General features: G+C 48.1%; 1 protein-coding gene and 2 non-coding genes across 3 annotated transcripts in view; all 3 read left to right on the forward strand.

The window, feature by feature from the left end:
• LOC140460045 (uncharacterized) overlaps window positions 1-17,520 on the forward strand; it is a 911,064-nt gene that overhangs the window by 760,308 nt on the left and 133,236 nt on the right. The window lies entirely within an intron of this gene.
• trnaw-cca (transfer RNA tryptophan (anticodon CCA)) lies at window positions 1,056-1,127 on the forward strand. The gene has a single exon. It is a non-coding gene; the product is annotated as a tRNA-Trp (tRNA).
• On the forward strand, window positions 12,551-12,622 carry trnae-cuc (transfer RNA glutamic acid (anticodon CUC)). Its single transcript has one exon. It is a non-coding gene; the product is annotated as a tRNA-Glu (tRNA).

The following is a 17,520-nucleotide window of genomic DNA, read 5'->3' on the forward strand; positions in this document are numbered from 1 at the left end:
ACCCTCGCCAGTATGTAGATCCTCATTGTGAATTAGAAAATTTCCTCGTACACACTTAACAAATTTCTCTATTTGGCGGATAAGTCAATGGGCAGGAGTTATACCTTGGGTCAACTCTCCCTTCATTCCTATCAACCCTAACCCAATAGTCCAACGGCACTTTACCTTGCAACTGCCGAATGTGTGACACCAGCCCATTTACCTGCTCCCTCCTCACCATCCAAGGGCCCAAACCTACCTTCCCGGTGAAGCAGCACTTTGCCTGCTCTTCCTACAACCCAATCTACTGCATTTGCTGCTCACAGTGTGGTCTCATCTACAATGGGGAAAACGAAGCCTAAAACTGGGTGACTGCTGCACAGAACATCTACGTTCTGCCCGCAAAAAGAACCTGAGCTTCCAGTTGCCTGCCAATTCCACACCCTCCCCTGTTCCCTGGCCAATATCTATGTCTCAGGTTTGCTATGGTGTTCCAGCGAAGTTCAGCACCAGCAGAACGAAGAGCACCGAATATTTCACTTGGGGACCACACATCCTCCGGTCCCAATATCGAATTCAATAATTCTAGGGCCTGAAATCCATAGTATCCTCGTCCCTTCCACACACACCAAGCCTTGTTATCACACAGTCTGTCATTACACACTACCTATTCTTGGCCACGAACAGTCTCCATTCACCCTTCCACGCAGATCGTTATCAACTCCCTTTCCTGTCCAACAGTTCTTCCCTCGCTTTGGGCTCTATCCTGATCTATCATTTACTGCATCCGCCTTCCTCCCACAATATCTCCTGCATATAAACCAACGTTTTCCCAATCACCATCTGTTCTGTGGAAGGGTCACCGGCAACTCCTGTTTTTTGTTTCTGATATACAGCATCCGCAGTTCTTTCAGCTTTTTAGTGAGGTAGAGTTGGAAATTGTTTCGAGAGACAGAAGGAGAAGGGGGAGAGACAGAACAGACATGAACTGTTGATCTCCGTTGTTCCTCATAACGTAAAATCATTGCAGTGCGATCACCTCCCTTAAGCATGAATAGAGCTAGTAAGTCATCCGTGAGCTTGTGGCGCAACGGTAGCGCGTCTGACTCCAAATCAGACGGTTGCCTGTTCGAATCACGTCAGGCTCACTGACGTCAACTTCTTCCGTTTCAAATCAAGAAAGGAGTACGTTCACTCCGGATATCTGTTGAGCCAAATCTTCTTGACGGAAACTTTCGATCACACGTGAAGCTTTGCTGTCAGTTTGATTTGTGAACACTGTGTCAGGGAGGTGGAGTGCCCATTGTTTGGGTAAATGCTCAGCTCCCCAGTTCATCACGGGATTTAAACACAGCCGCCTCCCTCTGGGCAGCCGCTTCGTTCAGTTGGTGACAGCGCGGTGTGAATAACACAATACCGATATTTTTACAACATAATCCAGAGACTCCCAGCTTTATGTTTCAATCTATCAGGAGAGTGACAGCGAGTTCAGATAGAAATGTTTCCCACCAACAGCAAATCCTTTCCTCTCACTGGACACAGTTAAAATTATCTTTATTCAACAGAAGGAGCAGAAACTACAGTCTGACGGCCCCTCTCCACATTAACGGTGAGCCTGAATTTTATAAACGGTGTCAGTAAAATCCAATGGCGCACACTGATTTGGTTCAATCTTTTTTTTGCCAAGCGTAATTCACCGGGAGGATGCAGCTGTGTGAAATAGCGTGGGGAATTACTGCAGGGCCTCCTGCGTATGGGACACACCGCAACTGATGTGTTTCACCTTCACCAGTTTATTCCTATCTCGGAGAAGAGAGGTTGGATGATTCGGATCATAGGAGGCCGACAGAGAACAGGAGAAGAGCACTCAGCCCTTCACAAGCTTGTCACCACAGCTGGGTCATCGTGGCCCGTGTATCAGTATGGGATAGTAATCTGCATCTACTGACTGGAAGCACAGCAAATTGGAGTGTTGGTGGGACTATCACACAGGAGAAAACGGCTTCGGCCTATCAACTGGAGTGGTTCCCAATGCGCAACTCCGCTCACCTCAGCTGAATAACTGTAAACAAATTACTCCGTGATTCAAAGGAATACTCGGTTTTGAATCTGCATTGTGTCATGTACCTTCGAGAATGATGTCAAACACCTTCATTGCTGTGATGGAGTATCCTGTTGGGCAGAATATATCCGTTGTCATATTTCCCACGTTCTATTGATCCAACTCCAATTTCACTCAGAATCAGAAATTGTGCAGACTGAGGTTACGCAGCCCACCTTAGATCTGCTGGTTCAACAATTACTTCACTTCCCCGCTTCCTGAAGTATCACCCTCAGAATTGAGCGTAATACAGGTGGAGGATTCATTCAGACTCGGATTGCGCGGGCGAAAAATCTGCAATACTTGTTCTCACTTTCAACACGTGTTTCCCTTCGCCGTGTTCACTGTAATGGCAGCTCTGCGTCGTCCCTAATTCAGGCAGTCCGATCTTATTTAACGAAGCGGCTGTTTGAGAAAATTCATCGGGCATTTTTGCTCAGGTCAATTTAAGGATGACAGTTCGCCTGGGATTGGAACGCGGGAACTCTCACACGGCTGCATATGCTCGAAGACCCAAAGCTAGAATCATATCCTAGAGTAACGAGCCACCAGCCATGGGGACAGCAGCCTCCCGAAGCAGCTGAGAACAGGAGAAGACCACTCAGACCTCCAAAAGCACGTTACTGGAAGGGCGTGAGTTTCGCGACAGTATCAGTATGATACGGGGCATTCAGACGCTAAGGAAGTTGTTTGAAAGGCAAGATGCGGAGCAGAGTACCATCACACAGAAAAGCCGCTCAAGGAAGCACTGAACAAGAGCAAAGGATGGTCTCGCCCCATCGACCTCTGGGTTACGGGCCCAGCACGCTCCCGCTGCGCCACTCTACTCCGACGCACAACGGGCTGCTCCACAGGTCCCTTCAGCCTTTCGTCTGGCGCGTGGCATGCACGTTCGAGACTGATGTCAAAGTTCTCCACTGCTGTCGTCTTATATGGTGTTGCGCAGACGTATGGAGGCTGTGTAAATATAAACTTTTTCTAACTTCCCACATTCTCTTGTGATTTCACTCTGAATAGACGCCATGCGGCCTACCTTCGCTCTGCTGGGTCGACACAATAAGTAAACGTGGGTCTCTCTTCGTATCATTCTCTTGCCTTCTCCATGTAATTCTGCACATTGTTACTTTAAACATGATCACCGAATTCCCGTTTGCGTCTAATGAATCTGCCTCTTTGTCAGTGTCAGTTAGGGATTTACTGACCCCAACCACTCCCTGTACGAAAGCATTCTTCCTAATGTCACTTTCGGTTCTTTTCCTCATGCCTTTAAAACTCTGCCGAATCGTTGCCGATCCTTTCAGGCGTGGGAACATTTTGACTACATTACTTTCTCTGTCTAGACTTCGCATGACTTGAAAAGTTTCAATCGGGCCAGATTTCAAACTTCCGTACTCCGAAGAGAGCTGTCCCAAATTTCCAATCGACCCTCATCGCTGACATCCCTCAAACACTGCACCACTCACGTCAACTTATTCAACGCTATCTCCAATCATTTCACTTCGCTGCTTTCTGTCCCATTGGGCCTCCAGGGAGCCCAACCTCGTTTTACGAAGGTGCTTTTTGAGAAAATTAAGCGAGAACTGTCGCGCGATTCATGAAACTCGGGCTCGTCCGGGATTTGAACACGGGATCTCTCGCACGCCTGCGCCGACGAAGACCCAAAGCGAGAAACATACCCCTAGACCAACGAGCCACACGGTTGGCGCGCCGGCGTCCCTGCCCCCGCCCTACCTCTTGAACCAGCTGAGTCTTGCTCAGAGTAAAGTTCCAGTTGACATTGAACAGGCTGGGGCTGTTTTCTCTGGAACGTCGGAGGTTGGAGGGTGGCTTTATGGAGGTTTACAAAATTATGAGGGGCATGGATAGGATAAATAGGCAAAGTCTTTTCCCTGGGGTCGGGGAGTCAAGAACTAGAGGGCTTTAGGGTTTAGGGTGAGAGGGGAAAGATATAAAAGAGACCTAAGGGGCAACCTTTTCACGCAGGTGGTGGTGCGTATATGGAATGGGCTGCCAGAGAAAGTGGCGGAGATTGGTACAATTGCAACATTTAAGAGGCGTTTGGATGGATATATGAATAGGAAGGGTTTGGAGGTATATTGGCCGGGTGCTGGCAGCTGGGATTAGATTGGGGTGGGATATCTGGTCGGCATGGACGGGTTGGACCGAAGGGTCTGTTTCCATGCTGTACATCTCTATGACTGTATGAACAGCTGCTTCTCATTCTGTCTCTCTGCTGCCGTTTGCCCGTCCCCAGGAACCGGGCCCTCTCTACTGGCAGAAAATTAAACCGTTTTCTTTCTCAACTTTTCTCTGACACCGGAGTGACCAGTGACAAGTATTGCCCTCCTCAACATAGGGTACAGAGAACAGGAGAAGACCCCGCAGACCTCCACGGGTGTGTCATCTCAACTCTGCATACTGGGCCTGTGTATGAATGTGAAATATTTACGTCGAAGATTTTTGGGAAGCAGATCAGAAGGCGAGGTGCACAACAGTGCGCCGTTATACGGGAAAGCTGCTAAACTCGACATTGAGTGAATAGGGAAGATGGTTTCCCTTCTGGGTTCTGCTCCCATCGCGCACCGGCAGACATATCGCCGACGAACAAATATTAACTCTGTCTAAATTGCCACATTGTGTTTTTCCGAACCGTGATTTCACTCAGAAGCACAATTTACCTGCTCTCTCCAGAATATCCTTCCAGGCTCGAACATACCTTCCAGGTGAAGCAGCACTTTACCTGCACATTTGCCGCAACCTAGTCTACTGCATTCGCTGCTCACAGTGTCGTTTCCCCAACGGAGCACCAAGTATAAACTGGATGACTGCTTCGCAGAACATCTCGGTTCTGCCCACAAAAACAGGGTCTGAGCTTCTGCTTTCCTGCCACTTTAACACGCCACCATGTTCCCTGGCCAACATCTCTGTCTCAGGCTTGCAGCAGTGTTCCAGCAAAGCTCAGCTCCAGATGGAAGAACACCGCCTCATATTCCACTTCAAAACCCTACAGCCCTCCGGTCTTCAAGGTCGAGTTCCATGACTTTAGGGCCTGAAAACCCCCACGTCCTTGACCCCTACCACACACATACGAGCCCTTGTTATCACATAGTCTGCTACGACACACTACTTATTGTTAGCCACTAACGGTCTCCATTAACAGTTATTCACCCTCCCACACGGATCGTTATTCACTCCTTTGTCCCTCCTATTGTTCTCTCTCTGAGCTGGCGGGAAAGAGAGCAGCGTACACTGGAGACTCGGAGCCAGCTGAAACTTGCTCAGTGTGAAATACATTCCACTTTGCTCCAAGAATTGCAAGCAGCAAAGAGTTTCCAGAACATCTGCTTGTCATTCTGTCCCCGGGATGCGGTTTCTGACATGCGGATCGTCTTGTCATTCACGTCGGAACGGACTTGGCGAACTACTGCAGGGAAGGCACGAAACCACAAGGTATGCGTTTCAATGTTATCAGTTCATTGGCATCTCAGAGAAGTGGTTTTGCGATTCAGTTCATAGGAAACCGACGAAGAACAGGAGAAGACCACTCAGACCTCCAAAAGCACCGTACTTGAACGGTTTGAAAGGCAAGGTGCTAAACAAACAGAGTACCATCGCAAAGGCAAGTCGCTCAAGGAGGCACTGAACAATAGCAGAAGATGGTTTCGATTCACCGACCTCTGGCTTATGGGCCCAGCACGCTCCCGCTGCGCCACTCTGCTCGTACGCACAACGTGACGCTCCACAGGTCCCTTCAGCCTTTCGTCTGGCGCGTGGCATGCACGTTCGAGACTGATGTCAAAGATCCTCACTGCTGTCGTCTTCTCTGGCGTTGCGCAGACGTATGGAGGCTGTGTAAATATAAACTTTTTCTAACTTCCCACATTCTCTTGTGATTTCACTCTGAATAGACGCCATGCGGCCCACCTTCGCTCTGCTGGGTCGACACAGTAAGTAAACGTGGGTCTCTATTCGTATCATTCTCTTGCCTTCTCCATGTAATTCTGCACATTGTTACTTTAAACATGATCACCGAATTCCCGTTTGCGTCTAATGAATCTGCCTCATTGTCAGTGTCAGTTAGGGATTTACTGACCCCAACCACTCCCTGTACGAAAGCATTCTTCCTAATGTCACTTTCGGTTCTTTTCCTCATGCCTTTAAAACTCTGCCGAATCGTTGCCGATCCTTTCAGGCGTGGGAACATTTTGACTACATTACTTTCTCTGTCTAGACTTCGCATGACTTGAAAAGTTTCAATCGGGCCAGATTTCAAACTTCCGTACTCCGAAGAGAGCTGTCCCAAATTTCCAATCGACCCTCATCGCTGACATCCCTCAAACACTGCACCACTCACGTCAACTTATTCAACGATACCTCCAATCATTTCACTTCGCTGCTTTCTGTCCCATTGGGCCTCCAGGGAGCCCAACCTCGTTTTACGAAGGTGCTTTTTGAGAAAATTAAGCGAGAACTTTCGCGCGATTCACGAAACTCGGGCTCGTCCTGGATTTGAACGCGTGATCTCTCGCACGTCTGCGTCGACGAAGACCCAAAGCGAGAAACATACCCCTAGACCAACGAGCCACACGGTTGGCGCGCCAGCGTCCCTGCCCCCGCCCTACCTCTTGAACCAGCTGAGTCTTGCTCAGAGTAAAGTTCCAGTTGACATTGAACAGGCTGGGGCTGTTTTCTCTGGAACGTCGGAGGTTGGAGGGTGGCTTTATGGAGGTTTACAAAATTATGAGGGGCATGGATAGGATAAATAGGCAAAGTCTTTTCCCTGGGGTCGGGGAGTCAAGAACTAGAGGGCTTTAGGGTTTAGGGTGAGAGGGGAAAGATATAAAAGAGACCTAAGGGGCAACCTTTTCACGCAGGTGGTGGTGCGTATATGGAATGGGCTGCCAGAGAAAGTGGCGGAGATTGGTACAATTGCAACATTTAAGAGGCGTTTGGATGGATATATGAATAGGAAGGGTTTGGAGGTATATGGGCCGGGTGCTGGCAGCTGGGATTAGATTGGGGTGGGATATCTGGTCGGCATGGACGGGTTGGACCGAAGGGTCTGTTTCCATGCTGTACATCTCTATGACTGTATGAACAGCTGCTTCTCATTCTGTCTCTCTGCTGCCGTTTGCCCGTCCCCAGGAACCGGGCCCTCTCTACTGGCAGAAAATTAAACCGTTTTCTTTCTCAACTTTTCTCTGACACCGGAGTGACCAGTGACAAGTATTGCCCTCCTCAACATAGGGCACAGAGAACAGGAGAAGACCCCGCAGACTTCCACGGGTGTGTCATCTCAACTCTGCATACTGGGCCTGTGTATGAATGTGAAATATTTACGTCGAAGATTTTTGGGAAGCAGATCAGAAGGCGAGGTGCACAACAGTGCGCCGTTATACGGGAAAGCTGCTAAACTCGACATTGAGTGAATAGGGAAGATGGTTTCCCTTCTGGGTTCTGCTCCCATCGCGCACCGGCAGACATATCGCCGACGAACAAATATTAACTCTGTCTAAATTGCCACATTGTGTTTTTCCGAACCGTGATTTCACTCAGAAGCACAATTTACCTGCTCCCTCCTGAATATCCTTCCAGGCTCGAACATACCTTCCAGGTGAAGCAGCACGTTACCTGCACATTTGCCGCAACCTAGTCTACTGCATTCGCTGCTCACACTGTCGTTTCCCCAACGGAACACCAAGTATAAATTGGATGACTGCTTCGCAGAACATCTCGGTTCTGCCCGCGAAAAAAGGCTCTGAGCTTCTGCTTTCCTACCACTTTAACACGCCACCCTGTTCCCTGGCCAACATCTCTGTCTCAGGCTTGCAGCAGTGTTCCAGCAAAGCTCAGCTCCAGATGGAAGAACAACGCCTCATATTCCACTTCAACACCCTACAGCCCTCCGGTCTTCAAGATCGAGTTCCATGACTTTAGGACCTGAAATCCCCCACGTCCTTGACCCCTACCACACACATACGAGCCCTTGTTATCACATAGTCTGCTACGACACACTACTTATTGTTAGCCACTAACGGTCTCCATTAACAGTTATTCACCCTCCCACACGGATCGTTATTCACTCCTTTGTCCCTCCTATTGTTCTCTCTCTGAGCTGGCGGGAAAGAGAGCAGCGTACACTGGAGACTCGGAGCCAGCTGAAACTTGCTCAGTGTGAAATACATTCCACTTTGCTCCAAGAATTGCAAGCAGCAAAGAGTTTCCAGAACATCTGCTTGTCATTCTGTCCCCGGGATGCGGTTTCTGACATGCGGATCGTCTTGTCATTCACGTCGGAACGGACTTGGCGAACTACTGCAGGGAAGGCACGAAACCACAAGGTATGCGTTTCAATGTTATCAGTTCATTGGCATCTCAGAGAAGTGGTTTTGCGATTCAGTTCATAGGAAACCGACGAAGAACAGGAGAAGACCACTCAGACCTCCAAAAGCACGTAATTTGAACGGTGTGAGTTTCGCGACAGTATCGGTATGATACTGGGCATGTAGACACTCAGGAAGTAGTTTGAAAGGCAAGATGCTGAACAGAGTACTCTCAGGGAAGATGGTTTCCCTTCTGGCTTATGCTCCCATCACGCACCGGCAGACATATCGCCGACAAGCAAATATTAACTCTGTCTAAATTGCCACATTCTGTTTTTACTCAGAAGCACAATTTACCTGCTCCTTCCTGAATATCCTTCCAGGCTCGAACATACCTTTCAGGTGAAGCAGCACTTTACCTGCACATTTTCCGCAACCTCGTCTACTGCATTCGCTCGTCTTCGTGACTTTAAATCTCTGCCGAATCACTATAGATCCTTTCAGGCATGGGAGCATTTTCACAGCATTATTTCCTGTTTCTAGGCTCCTACTGACTTGGAAAACTTCGGTTCTCCGAGGAGAGCTGGCCCAATTTTTCAATCTACCTTTATTGCTGACATTCCTCACACACCGCACCACTCACGTCAACCTGTTCAACGCGATCTCCAACCATTTCACTGCCCCATTCGTCGTCCAGGCAGCCCAACCTCGTTTCACGAAGGTGCTTTTTGAGAAAATTAATCGGGCATTTTTGCACAAATCAAGTTAAGAGACGCAGCCTCGTCTGGGATTTGAATCCCCGACCGCGCACAAGTCTGTACAGTTAAAGACTCTCTGGGAAAATTATGCCCCTAGACCAACAAGCCAAAGAACGGTTCATTCCTCATCCACCACACACCTCTTGAGCCAGTTGAGACTTGCTCAGTGTGAAATACATTTGACATTGCTCTCAGAATTGCAAGTGACGAAGAGTTTCCAGAACAGCTGCTTCTCATTCTGTCTCCCTCCTGCTGTTTGTCCCGTCCCCAGGAACCGGGCTCCCTCCACTGTTTCGAAGCTTTTCTCTGACACCCGAGTGGCCAGTGACAAGCATTGCCCTCCTCAACATAGGATACAGAGAACAGGAGACCCCTCAGAGGTTGTCAGCTCAACTGTGCACATTGGGCCAGTATATCATTGTGAAATATTTATGTCGAAGCTTTTTTGGGAAGCGGATGTGAAGGCAAGGTGCAGAACAGAGCGCCGTTATACGGGAAAGCTGCTAAAGACGACGTTGAATGAACAGGAGAGAATGGTCTCTCTTTTGGGTTACCGTCCCAACACGCACACGTTGTGCCATTCTCCTGCATTGCTCGGCAGTTTTTCCAGATAAATATTCAGCTTTTCATCTGGCGTGTGGCAGGCACGTTTGAGAATGACGTCAGAAGATCTTCACTCCTGTCGTGTCATATGCTGTTGTGCCGACATATCGTCGATGTAAAAAATAAACTCTGTCTAAATTCCCACATTCTGTTTTTCGAACTGTGATTTCGCTCAGAATCACTAATTTTCAAAACTCGCAATATTCAAACTTTAACAAAGTGCTCATAGAAATGATTAGTGAACACCTGGAAGAAATTCTTCCAAACTTACCTGAGGAATTTCGCTTTGAGGGGACTTGAACTTTAAGTGGAAGGAAGGGAAGTTTGTCTCGAGGCTGTTTATTGTGGAGATGTGTTCTCCATGTAAACTGGTCGTAGTTGACCATCCCAGTGCTTCCCGATGCAGGGCTGTATGACCCCCAGGGAGGTTTACTTGAAGCAACTGGAGTGAATCCAGAGAGGGAGCAGATTCTGCAAAGGTGCTCAAATACTTTCTATCTCCCTTTTAGGTATTTTCCTTGTGTATTCCCTCAGTTTGACACGTATGCAGTTTGCACCCTGGAAAATGATTGCTTTTTTCCTCATGTTCACAATTAAAAGTGTAGTTTCTCATGGAACTGAGCAGCATTGAAAGGATTGGCATATTGATATATATATATGTACACGTATTTAGTTTAAGATTAGATTAGATTTGAATGAAGTTTTCCTCTAAACACACCTGAGCCTATCTGGCTGCATGAGGGATTTCAGGTTTCTGTGTGCTGGGTATTATGTGATCACCAGGCATCTGGCAAACTACACAAACTGCCACCTATGTTATGTTCGTTAAAGTGTACTGACAATGACCACTTATTTTGTGATATTTTTTGCAGGAAGACATGCCGAAAGAAATCTGAAAACAAATGATACATCAACTTCTGACAGAGCCACTTGATTCATTGGGACTTGAATATCAGCAGCCATTCCAATCAAGAAGACATGGTTGCTTTTGTTTGCTTGAGAGATTTTGGACACTGGTGTGGCAGGAAGAATACTGAGACACCGAGTGAGGGAGATTCATTGCGCTGACTGTGAAAAGTGCTTCACACCATTTACTCAGCTTGGGGGAATCAAAGTCTCATCCCTGACGGTGGGGATAGACTATGTCCCCGTTCTGATTGTAATTTCAAACCCAGACCAACACAAGGAAAGCTCCCCCAATGGGGAAACTGTGGAAATGTGGGGACTGAGGGAAAGGATTCCCTTCCCCATCCGTGTTGGAAACCCAAAGACGTATTCACTGCGGGGAGAGGCCATTCACCTGCTCGGTGTGCAGGAAGGGCTTCAGTCGGATCAGCCATCTGGAGACGCACCAGTGGGTCCACAAGTGAGAGAAGCCATTCACGTGCCCCATGTACGGAAGGGGGTTCACTCAATCAGCTGCACTGCTGACCCACCAGTGGGTCCACACCGGAGAGAGGCCGTTCACCTGCTGTCAGTGCCGGAAGGGCTTCACCTGCTCCTCCCACCTGCGGAGGCACCAGCGCGTTCACGTGCCATCGCAGGGGGGATGGAAGGAGCGCTGGCCGAGCGCCGCTAACAACCCAGCTCTGGGGACTCTCAGGTTCGAATCCCGTGGCGGCAGATGGCAGAATTTGGATTCGGTCATTAATCTGGACTCCAGAAGCTAAGGATGAAACCATTTTTAGAGGGCAAAAACACGGCTGATTTATTCATGTCCTTTTCAGTGATGGAAACTGCCGTTGCAGGAAAGGATTCACTCAGTCGTCCCAGCTGCATGCTTTACCCGGCTGTACGAAGGATCCAGTTACAAAAGGACAACTCAACTAGCCAATAATAAAGAAAGTGTGGTGGGAGGAGTGGGGGTGAGCGTGTGCACTTTTATTTTAGAAAAGCTACTTTTTGTACGCCTTGTGATGTGGAGATCTGAAGCTGCAACAAAGTTGGGTCGCAGTGAAGGTTACCTGAACTTTCCGTCAGGCTTAAACTCTCATTGAAAGCTGGGAGATCCAACAGCTTCTCATTTCTTTCAGCCACCAGCACCGAGTTTCCAATGTCGTGTCTCAGAAGAAACAGTGAATGAGTAGATGGTATTGTTCGAAATTGTAAATTTTTTAGGACTGCAAGCTTATTGTTTCATTGGCATTGCAAAGTTTACTGGCAACAGAGGGAGGTGCGGGCTGTATTCACTGGAAACAAAGTTTTAAAATGACACAAACACCAGGGTATAGTCCAACAGGTTTATTTGGAAGCACTCGGTTTTGGAGCGCTGTTCCTTCATCAGGTTGCTGTTGAGTAGGATGGTAAGACACAGAATAAATATCAAGAGATTATAGTGTAAGTAATCTAAAAGAAATTGAGGTAAGGTGGGGGGAGGGGAAATGAGGAAACTGATGAAGTCCACATTGATGACCTGGGGTTGAATTTACTCCAAGCGGAAGATGAGACGTTCATCCTCCAGGCATCGGGTGGGGAGGGAGCGGCGATGGAGGAGGCCCAGGACCTGCATGTCCTCGGCAGAGTGGGAGGGGGTTTGAAATGTTGGGCCAGAGGGCGATGGGATTGATTGGTGCGGGTGTCCTGGAGATGTTCCCTCAAGCGCTGTGACTTGACTCTGCGAGGAGTCTCCAGTCTCCCCAATGTCGAGGAGACTGCATCAGGTGCAATGGATACAAGAAATGACATTGTTGGATACACAGGTGAAAGCCGACGACCGACCATGGCGCGGATTCCATTTCCGGGCAGGGAAGTAATTTTCAGTAGATCTATCAGGCGGCGCTTGTATCTCCCTGGTGGTCTAGTGGTTAGGATTCGGCGCTCTCACCGCCGCGGCCCGGGTTCGATTCCCGGTAAGGGAACCTGTTTTCAGGGGGTTTATAGGCTCCCCGTTCTTCTGAAATTCTCTGTACAGTTATTTGTTGATTTTCGTAGTTCCTGGGTGCTGCAGTGTGCCGTGGCTCGTTGAAATAGTGTCCTGATTCAGATATGTTTGTGTGTGTCGGGGTGATTGCTTCTGTAGTTAAGTTCTTGGTTCGAATGCATTGTTTTCCTGTAGACGCTGTTTTGAATTTACCATTGACTGTTCGCTCTACTGTGACATCTAGAAATGGCACTTTGTTGTTGTTCTCCTTTTTTGTGAATTTTATGCCAGTAAGGAGATTGTTGATGGTGTTGTAGGTTTCCTGTAATTTGTTTCCTTTTTTGATGACAAAAGTGTCATCGCTGTAGCGGACCCAAAGTTTGGGTTGGATCGTTGGAAGGGCTGTTTGTTCGAGTCTCTGCATTCTTGCTTCTGCTAGGAATCCTGATGCTGGAGGTTTCGTGCGTATTTCGTTGATTTGTTTGTAGGGCTTGTTATTGAATATGAAGTGGATGGTAAGGCACAGTTCCACGAGCTTGACAGTGCTATCTTTGCTGATGAAGTTGATGCTGCGTTTGTGTCTTTGGTTCTTCGAGTCGTGTCTTCAGTTTTCTTTGGCCACGTTGATGTTAATGGATGTGAACAGGACTGTTATGTCAAAGGACAACATTAATCCATCCTCTTCAATCTTAGTGTCTTTGGTGTTCAGGAATTCTTGGATGGAGTAAATGGAGTGGAGTGAATCTTCGACTCGGTGTTTTAGCCTTCAGTGGAGGCCTTTGACTCGTCTGTATATTGGTGTTCCTAGTAGTGAGACTATGGTCTAAGGGGGGCTCCTGGTTTGACGGGGAGGAGAACAACAACAAAGTGCCATTCCTTGATGTCACAGTAGAGCGAACAGTCAATGGGGAACTTCAAACTGGCATCTACAGAAAAACAACAGACCCAAACCAAATACTTAACTGCAGAAGCAATCATCCCAACACCCACAAACGAAGCTGCATCAGGAGATTATTTCAACGAGCCACTTCACACTGCAGCACAGAGAAACTACGAAGAGCACAAGAGAATTACATATATAGTGTATTTTTAAGGAGAACGGGTACCCAATAAACCCTCTCTGCCGATTTCTCATTGATATTTCAAGGTGACTCTCAAAAATTTGGTTTGACCCTCCATTCTTTCCTGTTTGTTTTTTATGGGTTTTGAAAGCTTTCGCAATCCTCTGACTGAGTATTGGAGTTGGAAGGTTGTGTTGTGGTTGTACAGGACACTTTTTAGACCACATTTGAAATATTGTGTACAATTCTAGTCTCCCTCCTATCAGACGGAATTTGTGAAATTTGAAATGGTTCCGAAGCACCAATGGGTCCACAGAGGGGAAGAGGCCCTTCTGCTGCCCTGAGTGTGGGAAGGCCTTCAGTGATTCCTCTGCCTTGCTGACACACCAGTTGGTCCACACCAGGGAAGGCTGTTCTCTGGCCCCAAGTGCGAGATGGCCTTCAGCAGTTCTTCCCACCTGCTGAAACACCAGTGGGTCCATATTGAGGAGAGGCCGTTCTTCTGCCCCGAGTGCAGGAAGGGCTTTGCTCTTTCTTCCGACCTGCTGCCCCATGGGTGGGTCCACATGGGGGAGAGGTCGTTCAGTTGCCGAAGTGCAGGAAGGCTTTCATCAATTCCTCAGCCCTGCTGATGTCCCAGTCCGTCCAAACCGGGGAGATGCCATTCTCCTGCCCGAGTGTGGGAAGGGCTTTACCCGCTCCTCCACACTGCTGAAGTACCAGCTGGTCCACACGGGGGGATGGGGGGTGGAGAGGGGAGGCCTTTCTGCTGCCCTGAGTGCGGGAAGTCCTTCAGCAATTCCTCCGCCCTGCTGAAGCACCAGTGTGTCCACACGGGGGAGAGGCCCTTCAGCTGGCCCCAGTGTGGGAAGAGGATCATGTTTTCCTGCAACTTGCGGAAGCACCAGCGGGGGCACCAACGCTCCCAGCAATCAGATCCCACCAGTGACGCTGCCTTCGGTCACCCCCCAGGACTGAATCTGGTGCCAGTTCTGACAGTGGGTGCAGTGGGAGAGTAGGTGGGCTGTTTTTGTTTTCTGATGGACTGCAATTGCCTGTCCCACCCCCTACAACTACAACCCCATGGTGGCTCAGGGTTAGCACTGCTGCCTCATGGCACCAGGAACCCAGGAATACTTCTACCCTTGGGGGTCTGTGTGCAATTTATGGAGGGTAGGAAAATGGATCTGAGTGGGTTACCCTTCGGAGAATCTGTGCAGATGTGTTTGGCTGAAGGACCTGTTTCCACACTGGAGGAGTTCAACCAACATATGAGCTTTGCTTTCATTGGAAACTGCTGCTCATTGAGCCAGGACCTGCACATTGCCAAATGAAATGATCCAGAGAAAAGTAAGACCGCAAGACCATCGGAGCAGAAGTGAGGCCATTCGGCCCATCGGGTCTACTCAGCAATACGTTAGTGACAAAAGTAGTGCAGATGAGATTAGCTACAGTGTGGAAACAGGCCATTTGTCCCAACAAGTCCACATCGACCCTCCGAAGAGTAACCCATCCAGACCCATTTCCCTCTGACTAATGTACCTAACTCTATGGGCAATTAAGCATGGCCAATCCACATGACCTGAACATCTTTGGACGATGGAAGAAAACAGGACCACCCAGAGAAAACCCACGCAGACACTGGGAGAATATGAAAACTCCTCACACACAGCCACCCAAGGCTGGAATCAAACCTGGGTCCCCGGCACGGTGAGCCTGCAGTGGTAAACACTGAGCCACTACATATTGCAACCCGAAGTAGGCAAGCAGGAGGTTGGGAGAATGCAGCAAGCCAGGCAGCACCAGGATGTGGAGAAGTCAGCGGTTTGGGAATTAACCCTTCTTCATGATTGAAACGTTGACTTCTCTGTGAGAAAAGATTTACAGGAATGTTGCTGGGGGTTGGAGGATTTGAGCGACAGGGAGAGGCTGAATAGGCTGGGACTGTTTTCACTGGACCATCAGAGGCAGAGGAGTGACCTAATAGAGGTTACAAAATCATGAGGGGCATGGACAGGTTAATAGACAAGGTATTTTCCCTGGGATGGGGGAGTCCAGAACTAGAGGGCATGGGTGTAGGGTGAGAGGCGAAATATATTAAAGGGACAACCTCTTCATGCAGAGGTTGGTACTTATATGAAAGGAGCTGCCACAGGATTTGGGTGAGGTGCTGTCAAATGGGACTAGATTAATTTAGGATATCAGGTCAGCATGGACAAGTTGGACGAAAGGGTCTCTTTCCATGCTGTATGTGACTCTGATACTAGTCCTGATCTAAGTTTAAAATAGAGTCCAAGTAACTTTGAATACTTCAATCTTGTTGAGCTCACCTCCTGAAAAGTTTCACATGAATCCCTCTGAGCGATACTGTTTAAACGTGCTGAGTTGCACAAAGTATCCCATCAAGTTCAACACAAACCCAGAGTTGAAGAAGTCAGAAGTCAGAACATCAAGGGGACCAAAACTGATCATAATATTCCAGGTGCAGCCTCATCAACGTCCTGTACAACGACAACATAACTATATCTATACTCAATTCCCGAACTGATGAAGGTTAGTGTGCCTAAACCTTTCTTCACTGCCTTGTGTATCGATGTAATCAGAGATATAGGACCGACTTTAAACTGAACCACAATCCTGCTTCTGGGAACACAGCGACTAATAGGGAAGGCAAAAGGGAGATTGACCTTTAAATGGAGTATAAATGTCGGGAGGTTATAGTGGAGGTTTTGATTGAAAGGGCTGTGAAGATTCAACCAGCTGACAGTGGATCTGAATCACATGTAGATCAGACCAGGTTCGGACAGCAGGAAACCAGATAAGTTTTTACAACAAACCACAACGAGGTCATCATTCGACTCTTAATTCCGGATTTATATTGAATTCAGATTCCACCATCTGCCGTGGCAGGTTTTGAACACAAGTCCCTAGAACATTACCTGGGTGAATAGTCTGGTGACAATAAAGTCGGCCATCACCTCCCCTAAACACATTGGCTTATTGTGTTCAGAGGTAACAAAGGAGCAAGAGGTATTAGCAGCTGCTAATTTGTTGATATTACACAATGGAACATCAGCACTCTCAGTAATGGCACATACTGAAGTCAGTGTCCTGTATCAGAGGGAAGGGCTCGGGAACCATAAGAAATAGGAACAGGAATATGCCATTCAGCCCCTTGAGCCTGCTTCTCCATTCAGTAGGATTCTGGGTGATCTGGCATTCCCCACATTCACTTTCCTGCCCTTTTCCTGCAACTGTTCATCCCCCGACTCTTCACAAATCTATCGTTCCTAGTTTTAATGTGACATGAAGGCTGTCAACAGAGTTACTGGGGTGGGGGTGTGGCGGGGGGGGGCGGGGGACGGGGGGACGGGGGCTCAGGTCGAACTTGGGGACTAAAATAATGGCTTCACACTTCACAATATTTAACTAAGGGAATGTTTATGGTTGTCCAATGCTGGAAATTGGGCAGGCATTCAGATGAGATTATTGGAAAATCATGAATGACAGATGAGTCGGGAGAGAAGTGGTGTTCAGGCACAGTTGGATATCATCAGTATAGATGCCAACACCAGCAGCTACGGTAAAACAAATAAGAACGGAAGACGCTAAAATCATACCCTCCCAGAGGATAGAGTGATGCTGGAGAGGGTCAGTACTATCATTAACCCTGATCAAGGTTGTCCGCAGGTCGACGAGGGAATGTTCATCCCTGTCACCTTTACAAGGGATGTCAAATATGACCTTGATATGAACTGTTTCAGGGGTAGAAACCAGACTCGAGGGCCTTTATCACAGAATTCTGGAAAAGATGGGAATGGCTAATTCAACAATG

This window comes from Chiloscyllium punctatum, chromosome 36, assembly GCF_047496795.1.
Source record: "Chiloscyllium punctatum isolate Juve2018m chromosome 36, sChiPun1.3, whole genome shotgun sequence".
Taxonomy (NCBI): Eukaryota; Metazoa; Chordata; class Chondrichthyes; order Orectolobiformes; family Hemiscylliidae; genus Chiloscyllium; species Chiloscyllium punctatum.